A 20,165-nucleotide genomic window follows, 5' to 3' on the forward strand; every position below is an offset into this window, starting at 1 on the left:
TGGTATATCGCACTCCTGTACGCACTCTCGTCACCATCTGAGATACTGCCAACAGTGGTTCTATCATCAGCAAATTTATCAATGCCATTCAAGCTGTGCCTAACCTATCTGTCCACTGCAGTTCAATTCCCATCCCAAGCAGTGATGTAGTTTGGTTAGGATGCTCTGTACTGCACATCTGTAGAATGTGCTGCAGCTCTGTACTGCAGCTCTCTTCAACCTCCTCGGGAAGTAGAGGCATCAGTGAGCTTTCCTGATTGTGTATGATGTGTTCTGACTCCATGAGAGGTTGTGTGAGATGTGCACTCCCTGGAGCTGATTTTGATTTTAACCGAATTAAATTTTCATCAACAAACATTACAGTTTACATTATTGCATAGAAGGATGTTATCTTTTTCAGCAGAAATACATATCATGCCAAGAGCCACTTTTGGATATTGAAAAAAATATCTTTCTGGCTTCTGGAGTTTTAGTCATTTTAAAGATTGCTGTGGACAATATTGTTACTAAAACATTACAAACAGAAAGTGAAAGTTTAACTCATTCTTTCTCTGTACACTTTGTTTCCTAAGAGTTTTGCATCCACCTCAGCATTTTTCTTGGATCTCATGGAAGATGTTTTTGTTGATCTGTCTGCCATTTTCGATTTCCCACAATGCTATATGCCTGTACATCATTAAATATGTCCCCCATTGACCCTTCTCATTAGCCTCAAAAAATTCAATTATTAAGCAGGTTTGACTTTTCCTTAAAAATTCCATAATATCCCTCAGAATTGCTTCCAAAACATTTCCGATGACGTTGGGTTATCTGGTCTGTATTCAGTTCATCTGTCCCTTCCTCTGCTACTAAACAATGGTACCATGTTAACAGTATTTCCGTCCTTGGCACCAAGCCTATAGTCAAAAGGATTGGAACATGATGGAGCCCTGATTATTCCTTCCTTGCTTCTTTCAGCAGCCTGAAATGAACTTTCTCTCAGTTTGGTAAGTTATCTACTTTTAATGATTCTAAACCTTTCAATATATCTCTAGATGTGATAATACATCGAAACACACAGTGAAATGTGTCATCTGCGACAACGACCCACATAGTCTGACTATGTGCAAGTGTTCTCATGCTTCTGACACCAACATAGCATGCTCACAACTTATTAACCCTTACAAATCCATACATCTTTGGAATGTGGGAGGAAATGAGTGTCCCTTGCACCCCAGCGAGTTGTGGGTGTCTGGAATTTGTTGCCAGGGGAGATGGTAGAGCTGGAGTCATTTGAGTAATTTAAGAGGCTGTTAGACAGGCACAAGAAAAATGGGGTGGTATGTGAGAGGAAGCATTAGATTGATCCTGGAGTAGGTTGAAAGGCCAACACTGTGATGTATTGTTCTATGTTCCTTAATGCCCAATACTTTGACTACACTCACCCAGCATCTTTTTAAATTATGTGGCAGGACCACATAGAAGCCCAGTGTAAACATTGGAAGGACTGAACTACTTCCTAAGTAACCCACTTGCCTGCCCCACCTAGCAAGTACTGTTTCATTTCTGAGAGAGTCTGCAGGCCCCACACTACTCTTCTTGGTCAACTCTGAATCCACAAAATTGGAGTGGAAGCATGTCAAGCAACCACTAAAGAAGAAGTTGTTCTCAACTGTGACACACACAAACTGCTGGAGGAACTCCACAGATGCTTTGGGCCAAGACCCTTCATAAGTATTATTTTCCATTGGTGCTGCCTGGCCTGGTGAGTTCCACCAGCATTTTAGACCATAAGATATAGGAGCAGAATTAGGCCATTTGGCCTATTGAATCTACTCTGCCATTTCATAATGGCTGATCCAGTTTTCCTCTCAGCCCCAATCTCTTGCTTTCTTCCTGTATCACTTCATGCCCTGACTAATCAAGAATCAATCAACCTTTGCCTTAAATATACCTAAAGACTAGGCCTCCACAGCTTCCTGTTGCAAAAATTTCCACAGATTCACCACTCTTTGGCTAAAGAAATTCCTCCTCATCTCCTCATTTTGTATGCATTGCTTTGCATTTCCAACATCTGCAGATCTTCTCATGTCCCCAACTGTGAATTATTTGAGTAACTGAAGGCTGCATTTTATCCTCACCTTCAGCCAAGTGGGCTGGTTAACCAAAGTCCTGGAGCTAAAGTTCATCCATTTGTATCTCTAGGGCTATAACTATGAACAGGAGGCCACTCTAAAGTTGGAGGAACAACACTTCATATTCCTTCTGGGTAGCTTCTAACCTGAGGGCATGAACATTGATTTCTCTAACTTTGCATAATTTATCCCCTCTCCCCTTTCTCTCTTTTTCCCCTCTTACTCTTCTTTGATCCTCACTTGCCCATCACCTTCCTTGATGCTCTTCCTTCTTTCTCATGGTCCACTATCTTCTCCCATCTGCTTCAGCACTTTACCTCTTCTACCTATCGTCTCTGAATTTCTCACTTTCTCCACCCATACATCTTCCCCCTCGCCTGGCTTAATCATCACCTGACACTTTCTGCTCCTTCCCCCACCCCACCCCACCTTCCTCCCTCTTCAGGCTTCTTCCCCTTTCCTTTCCTTTCCAATCCTGATGACAGGTCTCAGCCACAAAAGTTGGCTCTGTATTTCACTCTAGATGTTGCCTGATCTGTCGAGTTCCTTCAGCATTTTGTGGCTTCAGATTTACTTTCAAGGTACATAAATGTCACTATGTACAACCCTGAGATTCATTCTCTTGTGGGCATTCTCAATAAATCCATAATAAAATAATAACCATAACAGAATCAATGGAAGACTGCACCAACTGGGCATAGAACCAGTGTGCAAGACAGCAGACTCTGCAAGTACAAAAAAAGAAAGAAATAATAATAATAAATAAATAAGCACTAAATGTTGAGAACATGAGATGAAGAGCCCTTGAAAGTGAGTCCAGAGGTTGTGCAAATACTTCAGTGATGGGGCAAGAGAAGTTGAGTGAAGTTATCCCCTCTGTTTCAAGAGCCTAATTTTTGAGGGGTAGTAACCGTTGCTGAACCTGGTGGTGTGTGCGTCATGGGGCTCCTGTACTGTACCCTCTTCCTGATGGCAACAGCGAGAAGAGACCAGGATGGTAGAGTCCTTGATGATGGATATTGCTTTCCTGCAACAGTGCTCCGTGTGGATGTGGTCAATGGTGAGTTGGGCTTTATCCATGATGGACTGGGCCGTATCTACTACTAATTGTAGGATTTTCAGTTCAAGGGTGTTGGTGTTTCCATACCACACTCTGATGTAGCCGGTCAATATACTCTCCCACACACACCTGTAGAAATTTGTCAAAGTTTTAGATGTTATGCTGAATCTTTGTGAATTCCTAAGAAAGTAGAGGCTCTGACATGCTTTCTTTGTAATTGTACTTACGTGCTGGACCCAGAACAGATCCACTGAAATGATAACTCTGAGGAATTGAAAGTTGCCGACCCTCTGATCTTTTGCTGTTTTCCTGTGGCAAGCTATGCCAACCATGAGTAATCTAAAATCCATACTGAATGAATTGGAATTGAAAGGCAGTCAACAATATAGTCTTGGCATGATCGTTTTATCCCTAATCTCGTTGGATTCACCTCTTTAATGGAATTGCCTTGCCTGCAATGTTCTCCGCATTGGCTCCTTTCTGACTCAGTCCTCCATTTGGTGAAATTGTAAAATGATCTCAGTTATTTGGCTGAAAGACAGCATGTTTAAGATCCTTAAACAATAAAAAGGGCATAAAGAAACTGTATAAAGACACAACAAAGTATTGTTAAACTGGTAGCAAACGCTCATTAGGAAACTCATGTAAAACGACCAATATTGTTTCAATTGAATCTTTGCAAATGTAGACTGGTATTTGCCAAATTTCTGATTCATTCAAACCTAAGACAACAGAATGCTCTGGTTGTGAATGGTTTGTGCTCCAGAGTTTCTCCTCATAGCCTTGCTTGCCTTCCTATCTATTATCTCCAGGTTTAAGCCCTCTGCAGTATCCGGTCTCCTTTCTCTAATGCCCAATGAGCTTTCCCTCCTCACTTGGAGTTATAGAGTCATGGAACACTACAACACAGAGACAGGTCCTTCAGCCCATCACCACTGCCAACCATTAATCTGCCTAGTCCCATTGACCTGTATCTGGACCATAGCCCTCCACACCTCTCTCATCTATGTACTCATCCAAATTTCACTTAAATGTTGAAATTGACCATGCATCCATCACTTGTGCTGGCAACGCATTCCACACTTTCACCATCCTCCGAGCAAAGAAGATCCCTTTAAACATTTCACTTTTCACACTTAACCCATGACCTCTAGTTGTAGTCTCCCTCAACTTAGAGGAAAACTCTACTTCAATTTAATTTATCTAAACCCCTAATGTTGTATGCCTCTATCAAATCTCCCCTCTATCTTCTATGTTCTAGAGAATAAAGCTTACCCTATTCAACCTTTCCCTGTAACTCATTTTACCAGCTGGTCCAAATCCCACTGCAAGCTTTGATAGTCTTCCATGCTGTCCACTACATTCCCAGTTTTGGTATCACCTGCCAATTTGCTGATCCAGTTTACCACACCATCAACCAGACCATCGATACAGATGACAAGCAACAATGGACCCAGTACTGACCCCTGCAGCACACCACTAGTCACAGGCTTCCAGTCAGAAAATCAACCATCGATAACCATTCTCTGGCTTCTTCCATGAAGCCAATGTCAAATTCAATGCCTCATCTTGAATGTCAAGTGCCGGACCCTTCTTGACTAGCCGTGTTATTATTATTGTGTTCTTTATCTTTCGTGATTTTTTTGTGTTGCATCAGATCCGGAGTAACAATTATTTCGTTCTCCTCAAACTTGTGTACAGGAAATGACATTAAACAATCTTGGACATTGGCATTTATGCCGTGAAATCTGTTCAGAGAAGGGTTATACTTTCTAATGTGCAGTTGCTTACTGTATGGCAAGCCAAAGCTACAATATTCCAGCAACCAATGTATTGTGTTTCATTGTGAACTTGATCTGATTTTTATAAATGATGGAAACATTTTGCAAAATGCCTTTCCACAAAGCCTGCATCTGTTTATGTTAGAAAAGCTGCAAATGTTTGGTTACACTCGATCATTGTGCAACTCCGTTACCAACTGTGACGCTCCCGAGCACAACTGCATTTCAACAGACAAGATGCAATTTATCAGCAGTAAACAGAACCGAGCTTGAATAGTGCCAGTGATTGTTTATAAAAACTGTCAGCTGCAAAGCTCCTGACAACCTGATCTCACTAAAGAGGGTGATGAGTCAACAATAGGGTTTGTGAACGGCTTTGGGAAATGTAATCACTGATTTGGCAGTGGATTAAGAATTGGGCAAATTACACACAACATGGATGAGAAACCGCATTAACCTGATTCGATCCAACTCCCCATTGCTTTCTCATCCACTTGCCATCTGACAGGAAAACTGGGGATGTGCAGTGCCTTTTATAAAATTAGGAAATGTGCTGGCTGGCAGGACCAGGGTCAGAGGTTGCTAGGTGCAGCCAAGGTCACTCAATGACCTGTTGTGATAAGGGTCAGTTGGTGGACAGTGTCAGTCAATGTCCAGGAGGAGTCAGGGTCAGTTGGTGGACAGTGTCCATCAATGTCCAGGAGCAGTCAGGGTCAGTTGGTGATAGGGTCAGTCAATGTCCAGGAGCAGTCAGGGTCTGTTGGTGACAGGGTCAGTCCATGACCAGGAGCAGTCAGAGTCAGTTGGTGGACGGTGTCAGTCAATGTCCAGGAGCAGTCAGGGTCAGTTGGTGGACGGTGTCAGTCAATGTCCAGGAGCAGTCAGGGTCAGTTGGTGGACGGTGTCAGTCAATGTCCAGGAGCAGTCAGGGTCAGTTGGTGGATGGTGTCAGTCAATGTCCAGGAGCAGTCAGGGTCAGTTGGTGGACGGTGTCAGTCAATGTCCAGGAGCAGTCAGGGTCAGTTGGTGGACGGTGTCCATCAATGTCCAGGAGCAGTCAGGGTCAGTTGGTGACAGGATCAGTTGATATCCAGGAGCAGTCAGAGTCAGTTGGTGGACGGTGTCAGTCAATTTCCAGGAGCAGTCAGGGTCAGTTGGTGAACGGTGTCAGTCAATGTCCAGGAGCAGTCAGGGTCAGTTGGTGGATGGTGTCAGTCAATGTCCAGGAGCAGTCAGGGTCAGTTGGTGGACGGTGTCAGTCAATGTCCAGGAGCAGTCAGGGTCATTTGGTGACAGGATCAGTCAATGTCCAGGAGCAGTCAGGGTCAGTTGGTGACAGGATCAGTTGATGTCCAGGAGCAGTCAGAGTCAGTTGGTGGATGGTGTCAGTCAATGTCCAGGAGCAGTCAGGGTCAGTTGGTGGACGGTGTCCATCAATGTCCAGGAGCAGTCAGGGTCAGTTGGTGGACGGTGTCCATCAATGTCCAGGAGCAGTCAGAGTCAGTTGGTGGACGGTGTCAGTCAATGTCCAGGAGCAGTCAGGGTCAGTTGGTGACAGGATCAGTTGATGTCCAGTAGCAGTCAGAGTCAGTTGGTGGACGGTGTCAGTCAATGTCCAGGAGCAGTCAGGGTCAGTTGGTGGACGGTGTCAGTCAATGTCCAGGAGCAGTCAGGGTCAGTTGGTGGACAGTGTCCATCAATGTCCAGGAGCAGGCAGGGTCAGTTGGTGGACGGTGTCAGTCAATGTCCAGGAGCAGTCAGGGTCAGTTGGTGACAGGATCAGTCAATGTCCAGGAGCAGTCAGGGTCAGTTGGTGACAGGATCAGTTGATATCCAGGAGCAGTCAGAGTCAGTTGGTGGACGGTGTCAGTCAATGTCCAGGAGCAGTCAGGGTCAGTTGGTGACAGGATCAGCTGATGTCCAAGTCTGGTTGGAGTCAGTTGCTCGACAGTATCTGGGCCCAGTATGTAAGTGCCATTATGAAGAAAGCATGTAGAAGTGTTGCAGGAAGACAGTGCCCATCATCAAGGACACCCACCACCATGGTCTTGCTGCTGCCATCAGGAAGAAGGTACAGGCACCTCAACACCTACACCACCAGGTTCAGGAATAATTATTACCCCTCAACCATCAGGCTCTTGGACCAGAGGGGTTAATTTTACTCAACTTCACTTGCCCTATCACTGAACGGTTCCCAGACCCTATGGACTCACTTTCAAGGACTCTTCATCTCATGTTCTCAACACTTATTGCTTATTTATTAATATTTACTTTTTAACATTTTGTATTTGCAATTTGTTGTCTTTTGCATATTGGTTTTTCGTCCATTTTGGTGGGTATGGACTTTCATTGATTTTATTGTGTTTCTTGCATCTACTGTGTATGCCTGCGAGAAAACAAATTTCAGGGTTGTATATGGTGACATATGGTACTTTGATAATAAATCTACTTTGAACATTAAACTTTGTTTATCAGTCCATGAACAGGGGCAGTCTAGGTCAGTTGGTGAACAGGGTCAATCGCCTGGTGCAGTCTAGGTCAGTTGGTGAACAGGGTCAAGCGCCTGGTGCAGTCAAGGTCAGTTGGTGAACAGGGTCAATCGCCTGGTGCAGTCTAGGTCAGTTGGTGAACAGGGTCAATCGCCTGGTGCAGTCTAGGTCAGTTGGTGAACAGGGTCAATCGCCTGGTGCAGTCAAGGTCAGTTGATGGATAGACCCAGTCAGGGTCAGATGGTGGATGGGATCAGTTGATAACCAGGAGCAGTTAGTCTGTTGATGGACAGGTATGGACAGGATCTATTAATGGACAAAGTCAGGGGGGACCAGATGGTTAGAGTCAGTGGATGACCAGGTGAGGTCTGGGTCAGTGGATGACCACGTGCATTTAGAGTCGGTTGATGACCAGGTGAGGTCTGGGTCAGTGGATGACCAGGTGCATTTAGAGTCGGTTGATGACCAGGTGAGGTCTGGGTCAGTGGATGACCAGGTGCATTTAGAGTCAGTTGATGACCAGGTGAGGTCTGGGTCAGTGGATGACCAGGTGCATTTAGAGTCGGTTGATGACCAGGTGAGGTCTGGGTCAGTGGATGACCAGGTGCATTTAGAGTCGGTTGATGATTAGTGTGGTCAGGGTCAGTGGATGACCAGGTGCATTTAGAGTCGGTTGATGATTAGTGTGGTCAGGGTGATTTGCTTGACAGGGTCAGTCGATGGACAGGACATGTTGGTGACCCGGAGTGTTCAGGATCAGTAAATGAACAGGCGCATTTGGACTCAGTTGATGGCCACTTTTGATTCGAGTCAGCTGGTGGCCGGGTGCGGTTAGAATCAGTAGATGACCTACTGAGCTCGGGGTCAGTTGGTGACCATTGGGTTAGCTCCTCTCCTATCGAGTCTGAAGAGCCGCCTGTACTAACAGTCAATGCTGGGGTGTGGATGTCGCGGTTCCCAAGTCTGAGAGAGAGACAGAGAGAGGGGGAGAGAGAGAGAGAGAGAGAGAAAGAGAGAGAGAGGGAGAGAGAGGGAGCCAGCGCTCCCAGTTGAACTGCCAAAGCCCTCACTGTGCTGAAGGCGGGCCGACAGCTTCTGCCACCACACGTAACCTGGTTTCTGTGCGCCTCTGGTTTCGAGAACTAAATACTTATCAAGCGGGAGATGGACAGCGGAGACGCGGAGGGTGTTTAGTTGTCACTGAGGAGCGCAGAGGACGGGCCGGCGGCTGGACGACATGCAATCAGCCTGGACACAAGCGGCACACACACACCGGAGCCGGTCTGCACAACCCAGCACGTAACGCATTCAATCGGAAGACAGCCCGTGAGTAGAGCAATGTTTTCTCCAAGCTAGAGATTAGTATCGGCCGAGACATACAGTCTTTATGGGAAGTTACAACGAACGGTTTCTGTCTTGGTTCTGGGGTGCTGATACTTTGGTGTCAGTCGGTTGCCCCTCTCACAGATGATACTTCCACCACCCAGTGTAAAACAGAATACGGATTGCCGAAGTAGGGACACCCAGTGTATCCCGGGTCCTGGGCGCTCTGTGTTCCCGGAGCAGCTGATCCGTAGTTGCACGGAACCATGCCGACCCTCAGTGGATGTTTGCGGTCGGAAGTACCGAAAAGGCTGGTGCATGAAGGTTGAGATTTTAGTTCGGTACCATGTGTTCGCATTTATCAATAGCTGGACTGGCTCTTTTTTTATTTATTCATTGTCACCAGTTTCCCAGTTTTACAATCTGACCAACTCTGTTTTTCGCGAGACTCAGAGTTGACTCTGATCGACTCAGCTTCAGATGCGTTTAACCCAGTTCAGAGAAGTTTACTGACCGATCTGCCCTCCCTTCCACCCCTCTTCCCCCCTTTCTCCTCTCCACCTTCCCTTCCTCCCTCGGCCCTCTCCGCCCACCCACCCTGTTTTCCTCTCCCCGTTCCCTCTCATAAGCGCTTTAATTTAAACCTTATCCCTCCCTCCCATCATCTTCTTTCCTTCTGCCCCTCTCTGCTCACCCACCGTCCTGTTTGAATCCCATCGCTTCCATCGCATCCTCTTCCCCCCACCCAGAAGGCCCTTTCTATTTCTCTTCTACCTGTCCGCAGCACGGTCCTATCCACACCCCCTCCACGCATTCCCATTCGTACCTGTCCCCACGTCCCTCCCAAGCTATCTTCTAATGATGCCAATGGAGGCTATTCGGCCCAGCAGTTCAATTCTAGCTTCCTGTAGGGGACGCAGGGAAAGCGTACAGATTCCGCACGGAGAGCGTCCGAGCTCGGTTCGAACTCGGGGCAATGGTGCCGTAAGGCAGCAGCTACACCGGGGCGCGCTGATCTCCGTCGGGAAAACCCAGACAGCGCACAGGAAATGCTGGAAGAACTCTGCAAGTCAGGCAGCACCTATTCCTTTCCTGAACTGGGTGAGGGGCATCAGCCCGAAATGTCTCTTGTTTATTCCCCTCCATAGATGCCGCCTGACCTGCTGAGTTCCTCCAGCATTTTGTATGCGTTGCGCAAAAGATTTCCAGTACTGTATCTGCAGAATCTTTTGTGTTTAGGAAAGCGCAAGCAACGCTGGGTCTAATGAAATTCATGTGAGCAGAAACTAAATCAACGAACGATAAAGCTCTTCAGCCGCCGGAGAAGCTGTTAATTCAGAATTGTTGAGGATATACAGTGGTCTGCAAAAGTCTTAGGCACGCCAGGTTTTTTTATATGGTTTCAGATAGTATGGCCTCCATAGAACCCTGATCCCAACATCATAGAGGCTGCTTGGGATTACCTAGGGAGACTGAAGCAAGTGAGACAGCCAAAGTCTGCAGAAAAACTGTGGCAAGTTCTCCAAGACGATTTTCACACAAAACTGCACGAAGAGAATTGATGCATTTTTAAAGGGAAAGGGTGGGAACACCAAATATTGATTTGATTAAGTTTTTGACGGTTTACTACTCTTCATAGTTTTTTTTTCTGATACTTAGATACTTTTCATTCAATTAGTTTTGGAAGCATCTTCACTTTACAGAATCTTGTTACATGTGCCTAAGACTTTTGCTCAATACTGTAGATGGTGGTTGTGATAAATGGCCCCTTAAACGCAGATACAGATTCCGAACCAAGCGAAACGAGCTTTGTCTAGTTTACGAAGCTGGTATTCTGCAGAGTGATTGGGCTGGGTTTGGTGAAACGGACTTGAATAATATGACAGCGAGTTCCGAATTTAGTTCGCACCCAGTAGTTTCTTCTCTGGAGGCTCGGATGCTCACATGTGAATCTGAGTATAATTTCTTTTTACACACTGTTTGGCCGCTGACTTGACCGATTCTCGACCAGGATGGGTAATTAGTTACCTAATTGTTCCAAATTGCTATAAGACCATAAGACATAGGAGCAGAATTTGGCCCATCGAATCTACTCCAGCATTCCCTCATGGATGATTTATTTTCCGGCTCAACTTCGTTCTCCTTCCTAATGCTCATAACCTTCCACACCCTTACTAATCAAAAACAAAATCTATCTCCTCTTTACGCATACCCATTGACTTGGCCTTCACAGCTAATGAGTTCCACAGATTCACCACCCTCTGGCAAAAGAACTAGCTCTTCATCTTTGTTGTAAATGGAAGTCCCTGTATTTTGAGGCTGTGCCTTCTGGCCCTAGACCCTCCTACAATAAGAAGCTTCAAAGACCTATCTTTCAATATTCATTGAAATAAATGTTGGTCTACTAACACTTTATGAATTGTTTTATTTCATCCGAAATCTTTGAACTAGTAAGAAAATCTCTTCTGTTCATCCATGAGAGCAGCAGAAGGCCCTGCAGCCTAACAACCTCTTCTGTCATTCAGTAGTACTAGAGCTAATCAAATATTTAATGCCTTGTTCCTTAAACCCCTGTATCTATTGATGATCAAAGTTTTTATGCCAAAGCCTCAGCTGTTAGCTGAGGATCAATATTTGCGCACTTGTTTACTTTGCCTACATGTCACACCTCAATACACATACTTTCTCGATAGGAATGTAGTTTCTCTGAGACATTTGCCCTCCTGTATGCTTGTGTGTGATCAATAGTGTTTTGATCTACTGGACTTGTAGGATGAAAGATGGAATAAGTATTGGATGCTCGTCTATATTCAGTAACAATCACTGCCAGTTTCATTAATATGTGCCACCCTGGAGGAGCTGGTCTTTTGTGCGTTTTGCTGTGTAAGTTGTGTAATATCCAGTTTATGGCACGTGTCTGAGCACTGAAATTGACAAGCGTTTTTGTAATATCTGATGATAATCTTAGCTCGTAAATGATTGATTTTTGAGTGGAAATTGTTGTTTTGTGGCAGCAGTACAATGCAACACATAAAAAGTTCCTATAAGTTACAATAATAAATACATAGTGCAGAGGAGAAATAGTGACTTATATGCACAATGTGCTGTGGGAGCTCAGCAGGTCAGCAAGACTGGGTCCTGATGAATATTGATAGTTTATTCCCATCCATAGACGCTGCCTGACCTGTTGAGTTCCTCCAGCACATTGTGTTATTGCGCTAGATTTCCAGCAACTGTGGTACCTCTTGTGTCTAAGAAATAGTGACTTAGTGTCGATGACTTCATGAACCATTTAGAAATCTGATGGCAGAGGGGAAAAGCTGTTCTTAAAATGTTTGAGTGTGGGTCTTCAGGTTGCTAAACCTTCTCCCTGGTGGCACTAATGAAAAGAGGAAATGTCCTGGGTTCTGAGGGTCCTTAATGATGGATGCTGCCTTCTTGAGGCTCAGCCTTTTGAAGAGGTCCTGAATGGTGGGGAACACGATGGAGCTTTCTGGGTCGACAGCCCTCTGCAGCCTCTTTCGATCCTGTGCGTTGGCGCTTTCCTAACAGACGGTGATGCAACCAGTCAGAATGTTCTCCATGGTACATCTGTAGAAAATTCTAAGAGTCTTTGCCTTCATTCCAAACCTTTTCAAACTCCTGGTGAGGTATAGTCACTGACGTGCCTTTGTGATTGTATCTGTGTGTTGGCCTCAGGATAGATCCTCTGAGATGGTGGCTTTCAGGAACTTGCTCATCCTTTCCACTGCCAACCCCTAAAAGAGAATTAGGGTATATTCTCCAGTCTATCCCTGATGTTGAGTGCAAGGTTGTTCCACTCAATTACTCCAACTGATCTATCTTGCTCCCATATGCCTCCTCTTTGCCACCTGAGATTCTGCTAACAACAGTGGTGTTCCTAGTGAATTTATAAATGGCATTTGAGCTATCCCTTGTCACTCAGTTGTGAGGGTAGGGAGAGTTGAGCGGTGGCTAAACATGCATCCTTCAAGTGCACCAGTGTTGACTTTCAACAGGGAAAATAAAGCAACTTGAAATGGCAAATTCAAGAGCTTTTATGGACTTGTGTGAACTTGTCTATGCCCAGTAAGATTACTGTGTCATGAATTTTTAGATCTGAGTTTACCACAAGCTCATTTTATGTGTCACAACTATGAACATTGTGCTTGCTTCCTTTCTGTTTTGTTATCCCCCATTCTCTCATTGCCTTTATCCACTCTGGCGCAAACCAATCAGCTTTTCTCTTCCAAACCCATCAATGCTGTACATCTGTGCAAGTATAATGGTGCAGTTCACAGTAACTGAGATTGGCTTGATTACTTGCATGCTTGTGAGGTAAGAATCAAAGACTCATAGAAATTGATGCACTAAAACAAAGCTATTCCCAGGTTCTGTGTTTTGTAAGTTAGAGTTATACTTTAAAGGACTTTTTAACTGTATTAAGATAGTGAGTTCAAGAATCCAACCACAATTTGGGTGACATTCCCTCTGATCCTTTTACCAATTACCGCAAATCTTTATCTTGTGGTTATTGACCTTTTCAAAGAAAAATAGATCTATGTAATTCACTCATAGTTTTATAGACATTAAACAAAGATCAGCTTCTTTCATTACAAGGACATCAATCAGCTTGGTCTAATAACCAAAGTTCAATTTCTTCTATTATCTCCCCGTACTGGTATACTTCCTTCTGTCACATGGCAACCAAAGCTGTGTGTGCAGACTCTAGCCATATTCAAGCTAATGTTTTCTGAAGTTCTGTGCTCAGTCAGTATTTTATCCCGGCTGCGTGTACAGAGTTAAGTGCTCATTCAGACCAGGATAAGCCGGCCAGTGGTGTAGCGGCGTCCGCCCCAGACTCCGAGGCGAGAGGTCCCGGGTACAAATCCAGCCGGCTCCTTGCAGAGTTGAGTGCCGAGCTGGCAACTCGGCCTCCTAAAAAAACTGGCAAAACGCTTGAGAAATAGCAAGGTTGCCGCCCGATGTGCCAGAAGACACGGAAAGGAACAGCAACTATAGTCCAGTTTATTACCAGAAATGAGAGGTTACATAGTTGAAGGGAAACAGGAAATATTGAGACTTTCAACTGGGACCAAGGAAGTCATGAAGGGGACCTAATAAGGTTTCTGAACTTCATGTATAAGGAAAGATTATTTCTTCTCTTTCAGAAAAGATTGTAGGAAATTACCATGAAGAGTGAGGTGCCATTTTTCAGCAGCTTTCTTCATGCCAATTTTTCCACTGGAAGTGAATATTAAAGTTATTTTGATGGAAATTTAGACAAATATTGAGTCAAAGGAAAGCCTAATCGAATATTGCCTGAGTAGAATCATAGAGACTGCATGGACTCAACTCATTAAGCCCACACCAGCCATTAGCCACCTATTTCCACAAATGCCATCTTATGCTCCTCAAATTCCATCAGTTGTCCTCCATACCTGAGGAGAATTTCAATAGGCGTTTACCAACCAATTTTAACACCTTTGGGATGGGTGTGGGAAATGTTCAAATGGTGCACAGAAGGAACCGGAGGTCAGGACTGTACTGGGCTTGGTGGGGCTGTGAGGTAGCTGTTGTACCACTGCCTTGCTCTGCTCCCTTCTGGAGTGCTAGGGTAGTGTAGCTGTTAGCGTCATACTTTACAGCACCGGCGACATGGGTTCAATTCCCGCCACTGTCTGTAAGGAGTTTGTACTGTACATTCTCCCCTTGACCGCGTGGGTTTTGTCCGAGCGCTCTGGTTTCCTCCTATATTCTGTACGGGTTAGTAGGTTAATTGGTCACATGGTTGTATTTGGACCAGAAGGGCCTGTTAACTGTGCTGTGTGTGGCATCCGTCAGTCTTGAGAGACCATGGATCTGTGCCTGGAGAGTTTTGATTCAGCTGCTGATGGCGGTGCAGCGTCTGTTGTGGCTGTACCGGCCCACACGGGAGTGTCAGTCTCGGTTGCAGCGATTGCATTTGGAGACGCTGTCCTCCAATGTTGCCGTGTTGTTGTCTTTTCGGCGAGCGCGCTTCTCCTCGGCGGCAAGCCTCAGTTTCTCTTCTCCTCGCTCCGGCCCTCTGTGTAGTTCTCGTCTCCAGCGTGAGCGATCATTCGAGACGTCCAGGTCCATTGACTTCATGTCCCTTTTGCAGACGTCTTTGAAAGGAAGATGAGGACGTCCTCGTGCTCTCTTGCCGGTGGTCAGTTCCCCGCCCGTCCAGTAGGTCTTTCGGAATCCTCCCGTCCGGCATGCGATCCAGCGGAGGCGGCATTGTTGAAGGGTGAAGAGGCGGGGTAACTGGGCGCGGGTAAGGACTTCGGTGTTGCTGACTCGGTCGGTCCATTTGATGCCCAGGCTGTGAAGGTGGAAGGCGTTGAGACGTCGCTCCTGCCTGGAGTAGAGGCTCCAGGTCTCGCTGCCGTAGAGCAGTGTGCTGGGGACGCAAGCCCTGTAGACTGCAATTCTGGTGTTCGTAATTAGCTTTCTGTTCTCCCAGACTCTCTTGGTCAGCCCGGCGAATGTGGTGGCTGCTCGGCCTGTTGATCTCGGAGTCCAGGATGGCGGAGACGAGGTATGTGAATTCGTGGACTACCTCCAGCTCGTAATTGTTGATGTTGATGACGGGGGGTCGTTCAACGCCTTGGCCCATCACGTTGGTCTTCTTCAGACTAAAGGTTAGGCTGAATTCCTGGCAGGCTCTTGAGAGGCTGCAGTTGCTCTTCAGAGTGTGTCGCCAACGCCGCGTCGTCTGCAAACAGCATGTCTCTGATGAGTACTTCACGGACCTTGGATTTTGCCCTCAGCCGGGACAGACTGAGCAGCCTTCCGTCCGATCTGGTGTGAAGGTAAACTCCATCGGCTGAAGTTCCAAACGCGTGTTTCAGCATGACTGCGAAGAAGATGCCGAACAGGGCGGGAGCAAGCACACAGCTCCCAGTTGCAGAAGACAACTGTGCTGTATCTCTAAATAAATACATTTTCTGATTGTGAAAGCATTTGAATTCCCACAGACCCTGCTTAAAAAATAATCCTTGTACCAAACTCAAACTGAATGTGTCAAAACTTCACGCTACATGAATAATTAATTAAGTTACTATTTTCAACTCTGTTTCTGAAAATAAAAACAGTAACTTTTATGAACTGTAATAATTATTGTTTAAATTGTCTATGTATACATGGCCTTGGCAGTATATAATACTCGTGATTAAACAGTTCAGTTTTGGATCTCCTTACACTTGGTTATTGACAGTTTTGAGAGCTGATATCTAATGTGTAGGTGTTAGTGCTTTTAAGTACCAATTTCATTCAGAGTTTAATGGAACTTGTGTGTAACAATTCAAGTGAGTGTATGGTTTCTTTCAAGTGGTTGAAATATCAAACACAGCACATGGGATGCACAGTCAAAAGAAATTGATTTTGCATAATCCATTTTGCATAAAAAGCAGGAGGTAAGAAATAAATATTACCAAATGCAATGTTAAAATAAAGGTATTTACTATTACGTTACAAATTCTTGGTATAACTTGCTGCCGCAAATATTTGAAGGCTTAAAAGGTCAAAGTTCAAAATAAATTTTATTATAATGTACATATACATCACCATATAGATTCATTTTCTTGTGGATATACTCAATAAATCTATACAATAATAACCAAAACAGAATCAATGAAAGACCGCTCAACTAGGGCATTCAACCAGAGTGCAGAAGACAACAAACTGTGCAAATACAAAAAGAAGAAATGATAATAATAAAATAAATAAGCAGTAAATATTGATAACATATGAAGAGTTCTTGAAAGTGAGTCCATAGGTTGTGGGAACATTTCAATGATGGGGCAAGTGAAGTGAAGTTATCCCCTCTGGTTCAAGAGCCTGATGGTTGAGGATAATAACTTCCTGAACCTGATGATGTGAATCTTGAGGTTCCAGTACCTCCTTCCTGATAGCAGCAGCACACTTTCCAATCAACAATCCTTTTTCTTTATTTTAGAAATGGAATAATTATGCTGCAAAGATCATTAAGTTGAATTAGAAACAGAGTGGAAATGCAAGGCTCCCTTAGCAGTTTTATACTCCTTTTTCTTCAGAGTGAACTATTGCACAAATCATAATGATACTCTCAAGACTCTACCACGTTCTTATTCTGCAAAACAGAGTTTTTAAATATTGTACAAAAAACATTATTGCTGAGATGTCTTTTTAGTTGTGATGAATAAATAAAGCATGTTGCAGAATGAAGATACCACTTAAAACAGATAAATTTTACATCTGCCTGCTGTTAGGAGAAGCATCAGATTATGTTGACACAGCATGGTTGCTCAGTTACCTTCATTTGCATTTGAAATGAGACAAATCTTGTACATACCCTAAGAGTCAAAGATTCGCTGTCTAGTTTGTTGAATGTTTCACAATCAAGCAAAGGATGGCAATCATTTTATTCCAGGTTACAACAGAAATTTATATTGCTTATTTAAAGAAGGAGTACAAAATTTTGTTACCTGAGAGCAATTTAATGAGTAAGTATGGAAGGACTAATTTTGCTGGAATATTAAGAGAGAAAAAATATTGTTTTATGCCTTGTGGATAAGACAAATGCATGTGCACTTACACCACCCAAATTACTTCTTGAGAAACTTCACAGAATAAGTCTTACTCTAGTCAACCCTGAATGGATTACACCATCTATGGCCTCACTCACAACTCATGCTCTCAGGATTATTTCAGTATTATTTATTTACTTTTTTTGTTATTTGCATATTTGTCTTCTTTTGCGCATTGTTTGTTTGTCAGTCTTTGTGTGTAGTTTCTCATTGGTTCTATTGTATTTCTCTGTTTTCCTGTGAATGGCTTCAGGAAAATGAATCTCAAGGTAATGCATCGTAACATTTACATACTTCGAAAATAAATTTACTTTGAACTTTAAAGACACGGGCCTAGCCAGAATATGCAGCACTTGGTTTCTTTAGAATGGCATGGCAGCATAGCGATTAGCATAATGCCATTACAGCGCCAGCAACTCAGGTTCAGTTTCGGTGCTGTCTGTAAGGAGTTGTACGTTCTTGATGTGACTGTGTGGATTCCTCCAGGTGTTCCAGTTCCTCCCACATTCCAGGGGACGCATGGGTTCGTACGTTAATTGGTCACCTGGGTGGCATGAGCTAGGTCGGCCAGAAAGGTCTGTTACTGTGCTGTATCTCTAAAGAAATAATATAAACACATAAATAAAGAAAGCAGGAGCAAGAGTAGGCTATGTGGCAACTCGAGTTTGCTGGGCCATTCGACAGAATCTGGGCTGATCTTCCACCTCATTTGTATTTTCCTGCCCTATTTTCTTGAATCACTTAATTTCCAGAAATCCTTAGATCTCTGCGCGCTTGGTCCCTGTGGTTTTTTGTGTAAAGAATTCCAAAAGTGGAACACCCACTGAATGAATAAATTTCACTCAGAAATCTCACCTCATTTCACTTCTAAATACGCTTTTGTTTATGGTTGAGACTTGGTGATCCCTCGGTTCTACACTGGTCAGCCGAAGAAATATCTTCCCAAGTCTATCTTACTGACCCCTCTTGTTGCATGTTTCAATGAGAAACTTATCTTATTTTTCTAAATATTAGACGATGAAGGTCCAGCCTACTCAGTCTCTCCTCATATGACAAGTCTGCCTTCCTAGGACTCAATGTGGTGAACTTTCACTGCATTTCTTTTATAGCTAGTGCATCCTTATTTGGGTGAGCAGACCAAGCCTGTAGAAGCTATCCCATGTGTGTTGTCACCAAAGCCCTATGTAACTGATGTGATGCAGCTGTACTCTTCTACTCAATTCCTCTTGCATTGTTGGCCAATGTACTGTTTGCCTTCCTAATTGCCATCAGTTGTCAGTGAGTTTTGAACATTACCATTTTCTAATCTATCTGATTTATATTCATAGTGGGCATCGTTGCATTTTTTTTCGTACTGTACTCTACCTCCCATTTACTCGCTCCATCACTCAACTCCTCTGCAACTCCTTGAAATCTCTTTGCATTTTCTTTACTTTTCACATTCCAATTTAGTTTTATCTCTTCGGCAAACTTGAGAATATTCTATTTGGTCCCTAAAGCCAAATTATCGATATACGTTAGCTGTGAATACTTCCTGCCCATACTCCAATCCTTGTGGTGACTCACTAGTCTGCTAGCCTCAGGAGACCAGCCAATTGCTTTTAGCCTCCTCTTAAACTGCACTGGCATGTTAACTCCAATTCCGCATGCTCTGATTTTGCTCTGCGACTTCAGGTATAGAACCTTGTCAAATGCCTTCTGAAATTCCAAGTGCTCCACATTCATTAATTCTCCTTTACCCCACTCTACTAGAGACTCCATTAGATTGCTTCCCTTGCATCAATCTCTTCTCAGTTATTGTATTGCTATTTTATATGTGGCTTGCTATCACCTTCCTGTTTGTAGGTTACAACTTTTTCCCGACTATAGATGCCAGGTGAACAGCTTGACGGTTCTCTGTTTTCTTTTCTCTATCTGTTTCCTTATTAATGAGGTCACCTTTGCTGCACTCCAAATTTGCACAACAGAGAACAGTAGAGCACAGTGTAGACCCTTTGGCTGGCAATGTGATGCCAACCCTTTAACCTCCTCCGAGATCAATCTAATCCTTCCCTCCCACACAGCACTCCATTTTTCTAAGTGTCCGTAATATATCTACCACCACCCCTGGCAGCACATTCCATTCACCTACCACCCTCTGTGTAAAATACTTACCTCTAATATGTCCCCTATACTTTATCTTCTATCACTTTAAAATTATACCTCCTTATGTTAGCCATTTGTGGCCTGGGAATTATCTCTGGTTGTCCACTCTATCTATGTTGATGCCTCTTATCATCTTGTACACCTCTATCATCCTCCTTTGCTCCAATGGGAAAAGCCCTAGCTTGCTTAACATATCCTCATAAGGCATGCTCAATAATCCAGGCAGGATCCTGGTAAATCTGTTCTGTGTCCTGTCTAAGGTTTCACATCCTTCCTATAACGAGGCAACCAGAACTGATCACGATATTGCAAGTGAGTTCTAACCAGAGCTTTATAGAGCTGTCAATACCTATAAGATAGATATTTTGAAAGTTGATGACCTGAATGTTCATTTCCACTTCAACCTTTGTTAAAACACTGGAATGCAGAGCATAAATTCTTTAAGATTGATCAACTTCTAAGTTTATTAGTTTCTCTTGGAGTATATGTTTATTAACACTGAGTTCTTTCATTATCTCACTTATACCAGACTTTAGTTTCTTCGGTACTTCTGGGGAGTCCTTTGACTACTTCCACAAAGATTAACATAAAGAATTTGTTTCACACCCTTTGCCATTTCCTTATACTCATTATAAGTTCTTCCATCTCTCTAATGGATCCAC

The 20,165-nt window shown here is 44.0% G+C and overlaps 1 protein-coding gene across 4 annotated transcripts in view; it reads left to right on the plus strand.

Annotated features, from left to right (window-relative positions):
* The first annotated feature begins 970 nt into the window (after nucleotides 1-970).
* LOC140713820 (adenylate cyclase type 2-like) overlaps nucleotides 971-20,165 on the plus strand; it is a 500,552-nt gene continuing 481,357 nt past the window's right edge. For 3 of the 4 annotated variants that reach the window (XM_073024374.1, XM_073024382.1, XM_073024373.1), the window contains exon 1: nucleotides 8,382-8,770. The gene's annotated coding sequence lies outside the window, so the exon portion shown is untranslated. Of the gene's footprint in view, nucleotides 987-8,381; nucleotides 8,771-20,165 lie in introns of those variants that run through there. The other variant, XM_073024378.1, reaches the window with a different exon arrangement.

The sequence above is a fragment of the Hemitrygon akajei genome, chromosome 20, assembly GCF_048418815.1.
Source record: "Hemitrygon akajei chromosome 20, sHemAka1.3, whole genome shotgun sequence".
Taxonomy (NCBI): domain Eukaryota; kingdom Metazoa; phylum Chordata; class Chondrichthyes; order Myliobatiformes; family Dasyatidae; genus Hemitrygon; species Hemitrygon akajei.